The following is a 15,426-nucleotide window of genomic DNA, read 5'->3' as shown; positions in this document are numbered from 1 at the left end:
TTTTACCTCTCAGTCATCTCCTCTCCAGGCTAAACATACTGAGCTCCTTCAACCTTTCCTCACAGGACTTGGTCTCCAGACCTCTCACCATCTTTGTTGCCCTCCTCTGGACACGTTCCAGTTGTCTATATCCTTCTTAAATTGCGGTGCCCAAAACTGAATACAATACTCTAGGTGAGGTCTAACCAAAGCAGAGTGAAGCGATACCATCACTTTGTGTGATCTAGACACTATACTTCTGTTGATACAGCCCTAAATTGCATTTGCCTTTTTAGCTACCACATCACATTACTGACTCATATTCAGTGTATGTTCTACTAAGACCCCTAGATCCTTTTTGCACATACTACTACCAAGACAAATCCCCCCATCCTATAATTATGCATTTGATTTTTACTACTTAAATGCAGAACTTTACATTTATCTCTGTTGAAATTCATTTTATTTGTTTTAGTCCAGTTTTCCAGCCTGTCAAGATCATCCTGTATCCCATCCCGACTCTGTCTTCTACCACATTTGCTACCTCTCCCAATTTAGTATCATCTGCAAATTTAATAAGCATTCCCTCTTTTCCTTCATCCTAAACATTTATAAAAATGTTGAACAGAACAGGTCCCAGGACCGATCCCTGAGGCACTCTACTTGTTACTCTTCTCTAAGAGGATAAGGAAACATTAACAAGCGCTCTTTGGGTGTAGGGCAGCCATTCCCCCGCCTGGGATGGAGTATTCCCTGCTCACACCTCCTCCCCCCAATCCCACTTACCTGGCTAGCAATGTGTGTGTGTGTGCCCCTGGGGCGCCACTCCTCGTGGCGCAGCGCACCCCCACACCCTGCTGCAGCGCGCTCCTGCACTCTGCAACGGGCCCATTTGGGCCGAATTGGGCCCATGGGGGTGCGATTCAGCCCTTTGGCAAGTGTGGGAGTGCACGCCGGGTCCCCTTTAACCCACGTGATGATGTCACTTCTCGGAAGTGATGTCATCACACACACCAGGAGCGTGCGTGCATGAGGACAGACTACAAAGACTGTGGAGGGTGAGTTCAAGGTTCCCAGTGCCCCACCGGGGGACTCAAGGGACTTGGCAATGGCAACCTTATTTGGGTGCAATCTGTCAACCAGTTACAGATCCACCTAACAGTAATAAAATCCAAACCACATTTTACCAACTTGCCAACAAGGATAATATGTGGAACCTTACCGAAAGCCTGGAATGTGTGTGTGAGGAAGCTTGACTGGGGCCCTGTGCCTGCAACAGAACCACCAGTCCCCCACTTGGGAGGTACCAGGGGGCTAGAAATCCTATTACTAGTTGAAGCTGATGAAACGTTCTCTCTGATCACCACTAGACATGGGCATGATCCAAAAAATAATCCCGATTTAGCTGATTGTGATTCCGCGGCGGCGCCGAACCCAGGTACCTGAACCTCGCCGATCAAGTCCCGTTTCCGATACAGAATCGGGAATTGGGAAGGCCGATGCGGGAGGACGCCCCACCACCAACACTCCCCCAGACCAGAGTGACCAGGCACTAGAGTGTGTAATACTGTGTGAGCCCTCAGCCAAGGAGGTGCCCACTGAGCTTGGCTCCACAGCTAGACGGCAGCCCTGGAAGCAGAGAGAGAGAATAGGAATAGAGCCCAACCCCAGCTGCAACACTCCCCCCCAGACCTGAGCCCTCAGCCGAGGTGCCCACCGAGCTTGGCCCCAGAGCTAGGCGGCAGCCCTGGAACCAGAGGAGATAGCTCCCTATTCCTTAATTCCCTATCCGCTGAAGCCCAAAGCTAAAAGCTCCCCCCCTTTCTCTCTTGCACTTTCTCCAAAAGCGGCAAGTGAGAGCTTGCCTCTGTCCCACTCCACCCGCAAGTGGAAAGTGAAACTTTGTTGCGCAGCACATGGCTATTTATAAAGCCTGGGTCTGCTACGCAGGAGGGCTGTGTTTGGCAGTAATAGCTGCCTCACAGGCTTTGCAGGGATGAGATTCGAGTGCCCATGGCTACAGAAGAACACCCCCTTCCCCCGCCCCTCCCTCTCTTCTCCCAAATGGACGAGACGGGCACGCACTTTTCTGGCTGCTCCGTGGTTGGAAGGAAGCCCTGCTGATCAAGGAAAGCTGGGTTTCCATTCATGTTTCCAGGGCGACAGAAGGAGGGCAAACAGCTCCGGCATTCCCCAGGCTCCGTTTCCATGGGGCTCCGTTACCTCGGGAACAGATGGCTGGCGCCAGACTGTCTGCAGACTGCAATCCCGAACGTAAACCGATCGATCTGATCGAGACCCGGTAGAGCGCCCCACCCGACTGCTGAACTGTGAGCCGTGGACGGAACCGATCAGCCTGGTCCCAATGGCGCAAATGCCAAAATCGGGGCAATTTTCAGACCGTAATTCCGATCGTGCCCATGTCTAGTCACCACCACCATCATCTTCTTACCCAATCGGAGGCCCAGGTCCAGCAACCCTCCCCCCCCCCAAACTAAGAATATGCTTCTTTAGGGGTAAACAAACAATACCAATAATTGTGGAAAGCAAACACTCTATTTAACACTTCTGTTCTCTGCAACAGCAGCATAATAGAGTCACAGCAGCTTTCAATCTATTTTAGACCCTTCAATTATATGTTGCTCTGTCAATATATTAACTAATTTTTAATATATTAATTTGCCAATTAAATCAATTAAAGCTGGCAGTCCTGATGCATATGCTAAGTATGCAAACCATTATACATCTTGCATTAAAACATTCTGGAAAGAGAAGCCAAGTCCAATAAGAGAAAAATGTACTCATAATGGTGTTGAGAAAGAAATGCCAAATGCTACTCTATTAAAATCCCTCTTATTCTTGGCAGATTAGAAATGACCTGTCAGCTTTTGCCCTTGTAAATTTCTTGAATCAACAGAAACTTCTTGTGCCTCCCCATACTAACAAAAATAAAGATGATCGGGCCATTAAGAAGTAGTCCCTCTCATCCCTTGTCTAGAAGAGACAAACTCTTGCTATATTTTGCGATAAAGATATATACCAAGTCAGCTGGGAAAGTTCATACATATTTAAATTACTAATTTCTCCTTAAAAATCCACAAGAATCTCTTTGGCAGACTTGTTCTTGGTTGCTGATTCAATGTATTTTAAAGGACAAGGTGCATTTGAACTCATATATGCTCTCCGAAATCAATGCACTTTTTAAAAACCTCTGGTACTTAAAAAAACCACGGCATGAGAGAGTCCACTGGGAACATTCAGAGGGCAAGCAAAAAGCATGAGGAGAATAGGATATCTAGTTGGGCCTCAGACCTGTAACATAAAGACAGGCCACCAACCATGGTAGCATTCCTTTCAGCAAATGTAAGACCTTAAATCATCTTCCTACACAAATAAACACAAGCATATGCAGTTATCTTCTTTCCAGTTGGGCTAGAGATTCTGCATGTGACTGAGCAGGAACTTTCAGACATCAGACTTTCTCTGTGCAATGTGTCTATGTATTGGCCTCTGAGTGTTTAACTTAAATCTGCAAGCTGTGGGTGTTCACATGTGCTGTATGGCTACAGCATGCTGAACATCATTTTTTTTAAAAAAAACAACAACAGGTGGCAGGAGGAGTAATGATGCTGTTGAATTTCTCATCCCCACTATTTACATTCCCAAATTCTCATTTTTATTTCAATTCACCATTGTGAAATTCCAAAATGTGATTTTTAAAAATGTTGTGCCATTTCTATTTCCTTGCACACACACCCTATAATATATATGCTTTTTAAAACATTGTTTGTGCCAGTATATTAGGTTTATACATTGGGTTGGGATCCAGACAGCTTTTTCACTCAGTCTCCTTCTCCTCCTTATTAGAGCCTTCATTCCACATGACTTTGCACATGCAGGTCCTATAGCCTTTCCGGGTGGTCAAAGGGAATCCCTCCTTTCTCTTTCACCAGTGTGTTGGATATAACCCATTATATTTATAGCATACGTGTAGAATGAAATGTATTGTAAGTACGATATAAAAATCATACAACATGTGCATACAATAGACACAATTCTAAAAAACTAACAGCAAAAAACCAGAGAAAACCAAATCCACTGATAAAAGTAGAAATGAATGACAAAAGAAACAAAGCGGAGTGAGATTCATTTGTCCTGGGAGCCTACTATGCCCCTTGGAATTGCTCACTTCACCATTTGGAAACTATCATTCCAAACATTTCCCACCAAAACAGGGCTGGATGTTGCTGGGCACATTCATAAAGCAACACCACGGTCCTCTTCCACCCAATCTCTCATAGTTCTCAGTCATTTTAGAAACAGATTTTGATCATTTCACCAGGGAACAAACTGGTATTCCGATCACAAGGTGCTGCATTAAAAGCCAAAAGGGATTCCAAGCCCTTAAATCGATCTCACTTTGATGATCAAAAAATGAGAATTGCCAGTTTGTCAATGTATTCATTCCAAACCTTGAAGAAATACTGCAATGATACTAAGCCCTGGACATAAAGTCAGGAATATATTCAATGCGTGCATGAAATAAATTGGTTTTGGTGATCTGGGCAAGCTGCATTGTGCTATTTTCATACTAATGGCCTGCAGTAATTATTCATTATTGCAACTGTCGCGGCTCTGCTTTGGCACTGCCGCAAATACTAATACTGAGCAGAATGGGACGTCAGCAACCAATAAAGATGAATACTTCAACATTCATAACAATCCCCTTTGTGATCTTCATCTTAATATAAACAAAAGTGCTTAGGAAGTCTATAAAAGAGAAGGTCTTCTTGAGTACAGTGGGAAAAATAAATCCCAAGGTTTATTTTCATAATAAAACAAAACCGAAACAAAATAAAACAAAACCAAAATATAAATAGATTCTCTATAAAGCATGGAACACCTACCAAAGTGGAAACCCAAGCATGAATTATTTAAAGCTTTAAGTACTTCGGTTTAATTTGGTAAGCCGAATATACTTTTAATTAATTTTCTCTTGGCAGAATATGCACATTTCCTTAGTGGTTTTTCAGTGTCGAATTCATGTGCTCTTTTTGAACTCTGTCAATATTGAGAAAAGGCACCATTCAAACTTCAAGCTCATCTCTTTAAATTCCTAAGCAGCATATGGTACAAAGAATCTGTTTAACATTTACAAGCAGATCAAGAGCCTTGCTTCAACTAGATCAGTTTTTGGTTTGAAAAACTGAAAATCCTATGCAGTGAACACAGGCATCTGAGTCCCTCTCTGGATTCTTCAGCAAAAGCAGAGAAGCAAGTGGGGGCTTACCGAAGTTGCCACTAGCCATGCTACCAAGTTCTTCTAAAGTTTGGGGATGTTTTGTAATGGGATTAATGATTCTGCACTTCCCTTGACACTCCTCAGTCCTCATGAAGGTGATACTGGGAGGCATGGCATCACAGAGCCCTGGCAACAACGGACGGCCTCAAGATATCCATTACCGCGAGGAAGCACTGGAATTGTTGTTTTCAACTCTTCCTGGAACTGAAGGGGGAAAAATCACCAGCTTCCGGGCTTCCTGATGTCGATGTATGCTGCTGGGCATGCTCAGAAGCCTCCAGTGTCACCAAAAATCTTGATGCTGCCTCAAAAATTTTGTTGAAATATTAAACAAATAAATAACTACATAATTTTAAACAAATAAATGACTACAAATTAATCTACAAATAAATAACTACATATTTTAATACAAACTAATAAATAACTATATACAAATAAAGAACTACATACTTTAAATAAATAACTACATACTTTTTGTGAACCAAGAAATGCTCCTACATATTCCAGATGCAATGAACACTTTAAAACATTTATGCTATGAAAACTAGGAATTTTAGAATGAGGCCTCAATTTCTTCTCCACACCATAAGTTTTCTTATTCCCTGCCACAGTAGGTTTGGAAAGTGAGTGTGAGCGTCTTACTGACCATGCGCTTAGTATTTCTGTATTTCTTGGAGAACTCTAGGAGAACCCCTGAGCTCTCTCCAAGAAAGGCTGAATAACCAGGCTAGTTCTAGGTTTGATCCACAGAATTGCAGGCAGTTTCAGTTGTGGAAGACATCTTTGCTGCTTTCCCATTCTCACTGCAGCCTCCACAGAAAACCTGTTCCTGAGAAGCAGAGGATTTTTGGGAATAGCATGGTATGTGATATGGAGGGGACAGTCTACAATAAGAAAGCAGAAACAAGCTGTATTCAGCTTACACAGAGTAGAAACTTGCAAAGAGTGGGGAAATTCCTGTTGATTCTCACAGTTACTCTGCCTTACACTGTTCTTGAGGGTACTCTAACCACCAGGAGTAGCTAGAGTTGAAATTATGACCATGTAGTAAATAAAAAGGACTGTATCACTCCAGTCTTGTTCCATCTACACTGGCTCCTAATTTGCTTCTAGGCCCAATTCAAGGTGTTGGTATTGATCTTTAAAGTCCTAAATGGTTTGGGGCCAGCATACCATAAGGACTGTCTTCTCCCATATGAACCTACCCGTTCACTCCGGTCATCTTTGGAGGCCCTGCTTTGGGTGCTCCCACCATCTAAGGCAAAATGAGTGGCAACCTGAGAAAGGCCTTCTCAGTTGTGGCACCAAAACTTTGGAACTCTTTTGCTGCCCAGCGTTGATGGGCGGCGGAGGGGAGGGAACAGCAGCGACAGAAAACTACAAACACGGTGAATGGATGTATTGTCGAAGGCTTTCATGGCTGGAGAACGATGGTTGTTGTGGATTTTCCGGGCTGTATAGCCATGGTCTTGGCATTGTAGTTCCTGATGTTTCGCCAGCAGCTGTGACTGGCATCTTCAGAGGTGTAGCACCAAAAGACAGAGACACTGAGAGATCTCTGTCTTTTGGTACTACACCTCTGAAGATGCCAGTCACAGTTGCTGGCAAAACGTCAGGAACTACAATGCCAAGACCATGGCTATACAGCCTGGAAAATCCACAACAACCAACGGTGAATGGAGTTAAAAGATGGCCACAACTTTATTGATTACAGCAGTAGGAGCATTGGCAAGCATAGGGATCAGATCCCAACACTGGCTGACCTGCTTGCCAGCCAATGACCTCCAGCTCCCCACAGACCCCAGCTGTGGGGGGGAACCCAGGAGTGGCAGTTTGAGGGGTACACTTGGGTGTACACCCCTTAGTGTCCCCCTGCCACCTGGGAGTGAGTCTTCCCCAGCTGCCCACTGAGCAGGGCCTGCCCCGCCATGATTCACTCCCAAGATTCCTTATGTGAATCCCCTAAAAATGAGGGGAGATGGAACACACAGGCCCCTTCTCCCCCCAGAGGGATCGGATCCCAATGCAATACTGCCTAAAGTTGTGCCGAAGAGAAAACATATAACAACTCTGAAAAAGAGCCCAAAACAACAGGGAATGGTGGGTGGGATTTTGCCTGCAGGAACTGGGGCAGGAGGCAGAGCTGCCTGACTTAAATAGCAGCCTGCCCAACCTGAGTTAAGACCAGGCCCCCCCAGGTCCAGTGCCCACCCCACCCACAGAACAAACCGCTTTTCCGGCCAGTTCCGATTGGCCAGCCGAGGATTTGAACTAGATTGGGTGTGGGCAGCCCAGGGGAGCCTGGGAAGGAGACAGCATGGCGGCTGCCGCATTTTCCACCCCTCGGGCAGCAAACCGGCCACCCAGGTGAGTCTGGGGACCGTTGCTTCCTAGGGTGGTTCGTCTGTCCCCTTCTATTGCTGTCCTCAGCCAGTGGGTGAAGACTTTGTTTTGTTTGGCAAACTGCTTTTTGGCCCTCCTCCCTGTTCTTGCCATTGTTGAATTATGTTTATACTATTTTTAAAAAAATGTTTAAAATGTTGTTTTAATTTTATTAAATGTTTGCCACCTTGGGGGCCCTATTTGGGTAGAAAGGCAACATTCAAGTGTTTTAAATATATATATTTTTTAAAAGTTGTATTATCTGGGTTTAGAAACAATGGGTTGGACCTGAAGATTCTGTTCTGCACGCCATTTTGATTTATTTCAATCTTTTACCCCACTTTTCTCCTGCAAAACTCTTTTAGCTTCTAAGCAAACAAAAACTTAAATCACAATACAATAATAAAATCTGAGCAGTGGCTAGTGGCTAGGACTGAATGAGTGGAAACTCTTGGCGGAATGTTCTCCCCTGAGAAGCAGCAGCACAGAAATCAGCAACTTTACAAGCACTTGCAGCTATAGAGGTGGAAGAACAGGGGAGCTCTCCTTGGAGTTGGCCCAAAGAACCTTGCTTCAGGAGCAAAGGTATGTTCCACCCATGGAAGGCTTCATGGGCTAGCAGCAGGCTCCTTGTATCAGTGTAAGTTTCAACTGTAGGTGGAATAGAAACTTTGGCTCCAACCAGTATCCAACCAGAATTGCTATGCATAAACTGTGCTCAAAAACGGAAGAGTCTGACACTGCCTACAATAGAGGAGTGGATTGTGAAGATGACTGAGTTAGCCAAGATGGCTAAACTTACTGCTTTGATTAGAGAGAAGACATTATCCATATTTATAGCAAATCGGAAACCTCTTAATGACTTTCTGAGTGAAACTGAAATAAACGAACTGACGATTTGTGATTTTGAAGAGTAAGAGGGGGGAAAGGATCACAGAAAAGAGGTTTTATTCAGATAATAATAAAACAAGCATGAACTCTGTAATGAGATTAATATTTGTATTGTCGAAGGCTTTCACGGCCGGAGAACGATGGTTGTTGTGGGTTTACACTCCCCTGGGAGTGTAAACCCAGATGGATATTTGAGCCACACTTTCTCAATGAGGAAATTAATCATCTAAACCACGCACTTCAGGCAAATGGCTACTCCAGAAATGAAATCCGAAGAGCAATCAAACCCAGGATGAATCAAACAACCAAGGAAAAACAGTCTCCTACAGGAAAAGTGTTTCTGCCATATATCAAAGGAATTACTGATCAGATGGGAAAGCTTATGAAAAAGCATAACCTTCAAGCAGTATTCAGACCCACCCGAAAAACACAACAGATGCTACGATCAGCAAAAGACAGTAGAGACCCCCTCACCTCTGCAGGAGTATACCGTATACCCTGCAGCTGTGGAAAAGTTTACATCGGGACCACAAAGCGTAGCATCCAGACAAGAATAAAAGAACATGAAAGACACTGCAGACTTGGACAACCTGAAAAATCAGCAGTGGCTGAACATAGCCTAACTCAAACAGGGCACAGTATCTTATTCCAGGACACCAAAATACTGGACAACACTTCCAACTACTTTGTCAGACTGCACAGGGAAGCCATTGAAATTCACAAGCATAAGCAAAACTTCAACAGGAAAGAAGAAACCTTAAGAATGAACAGAGCATGGTTTCCAGTTCTGAAAAACACCAGGCTAACAAAACACTCTATACTCGACAATAGCCCTGCAGAGAATATTAGCACATCAAGCACCAATCCATATGCAAAAGAACCTCCTCAGGATACAGTGAAGCCTCCCGCCATTAGCATTTCACACCCTGGGAAACTCTTACAGGATGACTCAGCTCAACCCCACCCCTCCTGAGTAGATACAAATGACCTGCCAACATCTTTTCCACACTGTGACACTGAGAGATCTCTGTCTTTTGGTGCTACACCTCTGAAGATGCCAGCCACAGCTGCTGGCGAAACGTCAGGAACTATAATGCCAAGACCACGGCAATACAGCCCGGAAAACCCACAACAACCAAGATTAATATTTGTTGCAGAGAAAGCATATTCATATTCATATTCATATTCATATATTCTTCTCTTTATTCTTTCCTTATTTCTGTTTTTTGTTTCTTTTAAAATTTTTGTTCTTAAAAATCCTTCAGTAGAATTCATTTAGAAAAAAAGAATTGCCATGCATAAACTGAAAAAGCTCTCATATTTTAAAAGAAAAAAAATCAGAAAATAAACAAACAGTAATGTAATTAAAGAGTACACATCACAATATTATTTAAGAAGCCAATGTTATTTCAGCAAGTGTCAGGGTAACTGTAGATAGGCAAAATTAACCAGCGTTATTTATTCAGATTTATATTGTGCTCTGTCCCAGGAAGTAATATATCCACGAGAATACTAGCATAATGTAAGAGAATTTCTCTAATTAAAATCAGTGTCTGAAATGATGTACAACTTCAAGTTCTGAACTGTCACCTGATGGTTCATAAACTTCAGTATATGGAAAATTTATATGAACTGAAACAACCTACAGAACTCTTTCACAGGTTATTTGTTAATTAATTTTGTATATATATTGTCACACTTCATTGGGTTCATTTTATTTACTACAGATGATGAAGGAATCTTTACAAAGAGTCTTGCCACCATATTTGACTGACTCCTAAACTGCAGTCCTGCACCAAATACCTAAAAATGGTATTTTCAGCACTGGAAACATCTTATCCAATAGCAAGTTCTAAGAGTGTTGTTTGTTTGGTAACAAACACGGTAGCAATTCTACAGTCCCTCATATTAGTATATGTGAATACTGGATCCCAGTCATTTGCAGCAGCATGGACTGGGTTCAAGCATAAAATCTAAATATAAAAAGACAAGTTGCCTGACTGACTCATAAACACCCAGCCCAAACTCCTGGACCTAGAAACATGAAATTTGGGGAGAACATTCCTTTCATGATGTAAACACCCACTAAGAAGGGATTTTAAGAAATTCGCCCCCTAGGGGAGTAAAAAGGGATAAAATGTGTTTTCCCAAAGGGAAAACTGAAAAACTGAAGGGAAAACTGAGCAGTGGACTGAACAGCCACCGCTGTTCAGTCCACCTCATACCTCTTGCAGCCATCACTTCTTACTGCCCCCAAGAAGCCTCTTGGCAGATGTCACACAAGATACACTGATGCCAAAAGGAGGAGGCAACTTAGAGATGCAGCAAAAAAATATGCACATCGTACTCCTGTGGTGCACTGAACAGCAGTGGCCATGTGCCAGCAAGATTACCCCCAGGTGCACAGAACAGCAGAGTCTCTCTATGAGCAAAGCAATCCTGGAAGACAAGTAGAGAGGCGCTCACTTCCATGGACTCTAGTCAGTTTCAATGCAAAAAAACCCCACAAACAAAAAAATGTTACAGAGCCATAAGTATTATAACTGGATTTAAAGGAGTTAAATACCGTAGCAAAGCACAGGTATCAAGCTCGTATAGCTAGTGTTGCCATGTGGACAATCCTGTGAGAGCCGAATTGAAGAGAATAACTAACATACGAGGAGACCTGGTATACTCAACATGTTTTAGGGCCACAGGTAGTTGCCCACTCTAGGTTGGGAAATTGCTGGAGTTTGGGGGTGGACCATGGAAAGGGCAGAGTAACGGACTTCAGCGGGGTGTAACGACATAAAGCCCACCCTCCAAAGCTGCTATTTTCTCCAGGAGAACTGAAGGTAGGTTGACAACCCTAGCCCTAGGTCATGAAAGACTTTTAGTGAGTACTTTGAATTGGGCCCACAAGGAAAATGATCATTAGGTATTTCAAGAATTTATTCTGAGGTACAGAGCAAGATTACCAACCCCCCTCCCATTTTCTTCCAGTTATCTTCTATTTCAGGTCTCAACAAAACAAACAATTTTTTAAAAATCAGTTTCCCCACCTTTTCACATCTTTGGGAGTACAGTTATCTAAAGATAATTCAAATGTTACAATGTGAGTTACTGAAAGAGACAGATAATCTTTAAATTATTATATTTATATTATACTCTATATTATAATATATTATAATACGTAAAGGCTTTCTTTAAAGAATATTCACAGGCTGCAATTTGTAAACATCCCAGGAGCTCATCCTGTTATTACTTAGGTGCTCCAACGTGTTCAATACCTTCTGGTGGCATTCTGGACACAATTAGAGGTTGTAACTTCTAAAGCTCTCAGTGGCTTATGTCTGCATTGCTCATAGTGTGGCCTATGCCACCGACAGCTACCCCAAGGATGAATTCATTTACTGAATTTATAGGGATAAACTTTGTGGGAAAATATATTTTACTTCCGTGGAAAGTAGAGACAAGGTAAAAAGTAAACCTTTAAAAGCTAACATATTTAACTATCAGTTTGGGGCATTATTATAGCCAAAAGGCTTGTGTTGTACCATTGTATGGGATATCATTGGCACAGGGTATTTGATCTTTAATTAATTTTTACTGTCTTTTAAAATATGAAATCAAAAAGAGTCCAGTAGCACCTTTAAGACTAACCAACTTTATTGTAGCATAAGCTTTCGAGAATCACAGTTCTCTTCGTCAAATGCATGGAGAGCAAGAAGCAACTGGTCAGATATATAGGTGGAGAGGGGAGGGAGGAGTAGATGCAAACAGTAGCTTCTGATATGGAGATCAGTTTGCTTCTGTTAAGGAAGTCAGTTACTTCTGATAATGAGATAACCATTCATAGTCTCTATTCAATCCCAGCCTGACTGAGTCAAATTTACATATGAATTCCAATTCAGCAACTTCCCGTTGGATTTTGTTTTTGAAAGGTTTCTGTTGAACTACAGTGACCTTTAAATCCTTGGTGGAATGTCCTGGTAGATTGAAGTGTTCTCCAACTGGTTTCTGGGTGTTGCCATTTTTAATGTCAGATTTGTGTCCATTTATTCTTTTGCGCAGAGGTTGGCTGGTTTGTCCAATGTACAGAGCAGATGGACATTGTTGGCACATGAGGGCATATATCACATTGGAGGATGAGCAGTTGTAAGAGCCAGAGACAGTGTAGTTGGCACCATTGGGTCCTGTAATTGTATTTCCTGGGAAGATATAAGGGCAGAGCTGGCATCTGGGTCTGTTGCAGGGCCTGGTACCTGTGCTGGTGACATAGCAAAGTGAAGGAGTCCGTTTTAGAGAAACCTTTCTTGTATGACCCCAAGGTAAACTGAAAGTGCATGAACCCACAGTTTGCACTTTAAGATTGTGATCTTTGCCTCATCTATCTGAGCCCAAAGCAATAAACAAATGAAGAAATAAAGAAACAAACAGATAAAGGTGTGAGTAATTTGATCAATATATCTGACTGATGTGTTACAAAAATGAGTATCAGGAATAGACTTACATGATCAATAACGGAAAAGGAAGAAAAAAGGAAAGGTAAACCACATGTTATTTGGGGGCTTGGTATTCTTCATGCTACTGTGTCCTGAAGTGCCTTGTTTTTGTTAATTAACAGTACACAGCTTTGTAATGAAATCTGTATTCTGTTTCAACTGTCAGTCCCTCCAGTTCAATGCACAGTTCATCAATCCTGAAAGAAATTAACTGCATAAATGGGATTCCTGCTAAAGTTAATTGAACAAAGCTGGCAGGAACAACAGTTGGAGGCTGAAGAGCCGGTGGGAAGAGAGCAGGGCAGACAAATGGGAAACGATTTCTAAATTGGGGGGCTTTCTGAGAAACATCATTTAAAGAAAGATGACTGCAAACGAGTGAGGAGAGGGGAGAAGAAGCAATTTATTCTGGATCTATTTTAAATAACCTTGGTTTTGGAAGCTGTCCTTTCAAGCCTTTAATATAGATTTTCCCTCAGCGAGGCAGAAATAGAAATGTTTTTCAGAAACTATGAATGAAGGGTTTTCTGCTCAAGGAGCTTTAGGGGAAAGTGGTGTTGGCTCAAGCTGCCACTCCTGCCATTTAATTAACAGGACCTATGGTGGGGGGGGGGGGGATCTGTTTTTGAAATTAGGACAAAGGACAGGAATTTGAGCTTTAAAAGCAGAGCTTATAATCAAGACCAGAGAGGATCACACTGATTTGAGTTTCAGCAGCACTGTGAAAGTCACACATTTTCTATTTGACTTTGACTTCAAGGTTAAACATAAGGTTACGTACTGCGTTGAGTTTCCATAGCCGCATTGTTGTTTTTGAAGCTGCAGTGCCAGATTAATCATGTACAACTTGGCTTTGAAGAAAAGGAACAAAAACACCACATGGTGGTTTGATCACATGTTGGTGTTAATGTCATGTAGATCTAGTGTGTCCCTCCTTTATCGCACTTAACAAGCAAAAGAATTGTTAATGGTGGCACTCAGCCTGTGTTGTCATGTATTCAAATGAATGCCTAAAAGACAGTGCTTAAAGTGACAGCATGCTAAGTTAGTATCAGAACCTGTGGGGAATCTCTTTGTCACTACAGCATTCCGTTTGCAGTAACAAACTCCTTCCCCAAGGATATAACATAAAAAATAAAAATCAGGCTGTATGATAATGGCTAAAATTGGAAAGGAAAAGGAAGCAAGATGGATCTGACACAATTTAGACCAGAGTAAGATCCATTCACCATCCTTAGGTGCTGCCAAACCTACTTCCTAACTACCTAATTCATATTTTGAAAGCATTACTGTCAATTATAGATTCTTACCAACAACAGTAAACGAAGTCAAAAACGATGGTTGTTGTGGGTTTTCCGGGCTGTATTGCCGTGGTCTTGGCATTGTAGTTCCTGACGTTTCGCCAGCAGCTGTGGCTGGCATCTTCAGAGGTGTAGCACCAAAAGACAGAGATCTCTCTGTGACACTGTGACACTGAGAGATCTCTGTCTTTTGGTGCTACACCTCTGAAGATGCCAGCCACAGCTGCTGGCGAAACGTCAGGAACTACAATGCCAAGACCACGGCAATACAGCCCGGAAAACCCACAACAACCATCGTTTTCCGGCCGTGAAAGCCTTCGACAATACATCGAAGTCAAAAACATTACGGAATAAGGCCTAATACTGGACACAGCACACCTTTAAAACATTCCAGGAATTGCTGTCATGCAATTGTATGTACTCCATAGCAGGGCCCGGATAACCCCAGCAAAGTTTATTTCTGTTTCCAGCCTTGCCCAGGCCAGGGCTGTCCGTAGAGCTAGGGAAGGCCAGGAGGCACTGCAGAGGCAGGATGGGCCACTTCCTGTTCTCCCGCAACTGAAACCCTCCAGAGCTGTCTCCTCAAGTGTTTGCCTGCCTTTGACGTACCCCTCTTTCCTAGGCAACATGAGAACTAAAATAAAAGCTCCACAGAATCAGAAAGAGGAGGATGCTATATCATTCATCACAGGTTTATGGTACAGACAAAATCTGATAGGCATTTGCACAACCATTTTTCCCACTACAGCAACAAGTAATTCACTAACTGGGGAAATATTTTATTTTTTCAGTTTAATAAATAAATAATTGCCACATGGTTCACAGAAAACGTCACAGTTCTATCAATAAAAGTGCTTCTTTAAGTGACTGTGTGCAACAAATGACAAGTAATGACCATTTATTGTCTCCTTCCTTTCCTATAAAAAACTGTATGGGAAGGCTCTGAATTTTAGAAAAAAATTGCCGGGGGGGGGAGGTATTTGTCTTCTTTAAATCTTACCATCCTTTCTCCTAAAATGCAGTGACTGATATACAAAAACAACAACACCCCTGCAGAAAATAAATTTAGAAATTCCAATTAGAATCC

General features: G+C 42.5%; 1 protein-coding gene across 1 annotated transcript in view; it reads right to left on the bottom strand.

Moving 5' to 3' along the window:
• Window positions 1–15,426, bottom strand: part of ZNF385D (zinc finger protein 385D) — a 261,877-nt gene that overhangs the window by 12,617 nt on the left and 233,834 nt on the right. The gene's annotated exons all lie outside the window — the stretch shown is intronic.

This window comes from Eublepharis macularius, chromosome 11, assembly GCF_028583425.1.
Source record: "Eublepharis macularius isolate TG4126 chromosome 11, MPM_Emac_v1.0, whole genome shotgun sequence".
Lineage (NCBI taxonomy): Eukaryota > Metazoa > Chordata > Lepidosauria > Squamata > Eublepharidae > Eublepharis > Eublepharis macularius.
Note: the sequence above shows the minus strand (reverse complement) of the source record. Positions and strands in the feature narration are given on the sequence as shown.